This window comes from Elephantulus edwardii, unplaced genomic scaffold (genome assembly GCF_000299155.1).
Source record: "Elephantulus edwardii isolate Elephantulus edwardi_28Jun2011 unplaced genomic scaffold, EleEdw1.0 scaffold00001, whole genome shotgun sequence".
Taxonomy (NCBI): domain Eukaryota; kingdom Metazoa; phylum Chordata; class Mammalia; order Macroscelidea; family Macroscelididae; genus Elephantulus; species Elephantulus edwardii.
The window spans coordinates 41,557,461-41,560,102 of NW_006399751.1; the positions used below are offsets into that span (position 1 = coordinate 41,557,461).

Below are 2,642 nucleotides of genomic sequence, written 5' to 3' on the forward strand. Positions count from 1 at the left end.
TTGGGAGAGTGGAGGGACGGCACAGGAGAGGAAGACCCTCGATGAGATGGATCGATTCTGTGGTGGAGTGGTGGGAACGGGTGTGTTTGAGATGACGGTGTTTGAGATGACAAGGTTGGCACAGGATAGAACGGCGTTTAGGGCTTTTGCACATAGGGTCACTATGAGTCGCAAGCGACTCAATGGCACATAACAACAACTCTCAGTATTTTGGGACTGTGTTAGTTCTGATACATCTACAAATATCCTTTTTTAAAAAAGTTTTATTTTCATTTTATTTGATGATGGGTTTATCCTCAAGCCTAAGTTTTTGTTTCTTCAGTTTCTTCTGGGCAACCTCCTCTTCTGGTTTAGGAACAATCTTCCTTTTCAGTAAGGATCATCTCAATATGGCAGGGTAGCTCTTGCAGGGGTTAATCCGTTCATTAGCTCAGTATGTGCGGCGGAGCATCTTAGGAGCTTTGTTCGCCTGGATATGATCAATGACCAGAGAATCAACATTTAAATCCTTAAGGTCAGCATTACTTTCGGCATTTTTTAAGCATATGCAGCAAAAACTCAGCACTCTTTTTGGGCCACCGACCCTGTGTCCAACCCCACTGTTTGACCTGGGCACACCTACCAACCCCACCTTTGTAAACGGCACACACTGCTTTTGCAAAATAACATCTTCCAGACAGTTGGTGGCTTTCCCGATATGCATACCCTTGATGGCTTGGGCAGTTTCCCAGGTGTTCTTAAAATGCACCTGGAGATTTGAGCCTCTTGATTTGCATGACGTTGTGGGATTTACCCCGTCAAGCGAGTAACGAACCATTCCAGGAGCTCACCTGACACCACTCATGGAAAAAGGAAGCGCAGAGGCTCCTGGGAGAATTCATGAGAACCAAATATCTCGCGAGGTTTCAAGTCCCATGTTGTTGGGGTTTTTTTTTAAATGTGTTTTTTTTTTTAAATGAGTTTTTTTTTTTTTTAAATCCAAAATATTCTGCAGTTTTCATCTAGACGTTTCAGTGTTATCATTGCCTTACTTTGTACCAAGGTGAGCTTTCTGCTATAGGCCATATGGCTTTGCCTAATGGCAATTTTGTTTATGAGAACAGACCCTATCACTGGCATAATTTGAGAAATATACTAGATGATGGCATCATTTGGGAAATATGCTAGAAACCTGCTGAAATACTAGGAGCTGAGCAGAGGAGCTGGCACTTTTTGAGGGTCGTCTGGTTCTAGATTGTTCTTAAAGACATTCCAAAGCCATGAAAGTGATCTTATTTTTAAATATCTTCAGAAAAGAGGTGCCATCTCCTCAATTCATACTATTATTTATTGACTGGTTAGTCTCAGTCTCTCTCTCTCCTCTTTGCTCCACAAAATGTCTAAATGCATTTATTTTGTCTCTGAAATATTTCAAGATAGCATACATTCGAAGTAATTTTTTAGATAACTAGTGATAAAGGGAAAGGGAGGAAAAAATCCCAGCAGAGTCAAGAATGAGAATTTCATCGTACTTATTTCAGAGGTCTAAATACTGGCTAGAGGCAATACTCAGTATTTCTGATTTGGCTCTGAGGTTTCCCGCAGCCTGTTAGATGAGGAAATATCTAAGTTACACAATTCATAATGTCTGTAAGATAAAAGCAAAACCATTTCCCTCTCATAACTATTCCTTATACTAAGAGCTGAGAAAGGTGTCTTTCACAACGAGGGTATTGGATAATACACCTGCTGATATCCTTAAGGACACCTTCATTATGACCATATGTTTGTCTTTGCTCTAAAGATGTTGCTTGCAAGATGGAGTGTGATATGATTATTCAATTTCATCATTCTTTCCAGGCAACAGAACTATAATAAGTGAGCCATGATTTGATTTGGGCCCACCATGATTTGGACTTTTCTTTCTGGACTTGCTTCTAGTGGATTTTTCCTAGAATTGGATAAATTTGTGTTGAAGAAGTTCAACATCTTGTACTAAGAAGTTGAGGAGTGAAGCTTGCTAGTTTTAGAATTTGTCACCAGTAGGAAGAATGCGCATAAAGCAACCGGCTTGCGCTGGGTGTCTGCTGTAGATGGAGTGATCTGCTCTTCTATTATAGGAACAGCAGATGGCAAGACTCAAGAGCATAGGGAGAATGTGGGAGAATTTTTTCTTAAGTGACAAAATGAAATAACTTCCAAATATAGAGACACTGAACACAGGAAAGGCATATGCCTTCCAGTTGGTCAATATCAGGAGGCTTCTTGGCTTCTGCTTTCAATGCCAATGCACAATCTTGTCTTTTGTTCTTGATGAGCCAAATGAAGACCGAGCTCTGGGTGACTCCCTCTCTTCTCTTTTACTTGTTGTTCTCATCTCTTTCATCAGCACATGGATCTTGACTCAACAACTGTCTGTGGTTTCCATAAGCAGAGAGTGGCAATACTGATTGGTGATGTCCCTATTTGCCCACTTTTCTTCCATTTGTGCTTCTAGTTTATTGGGCCAACCCTGTTTTCAATCTGTGACCTCTTCACACCTGGTCATTGAAATCAGGAACTGAGCCACAGGCTAATCTATTGGAAAAGTGGCATAACTGATAGAGATGCAGTTATAAAATGGAAAAAAACAACATAGGATTAAAACCATGTGTCCAGTACAA

At 40.6% G+C, this 2,642-nt stretch overlaps 1 pseudogene; it reads right to left on the bottom strand.

Moving 5' to 3' along the window:
• Positions 1 to 274: 274 nt before the first annotated feature.
• On the bottom strand, positions 275 to 817 carry LOC102859060 (annotated as a pseudogene).
• Between the last annotated feature and the right edge of the window lie 1,825 nt (positions 818 to 2,642).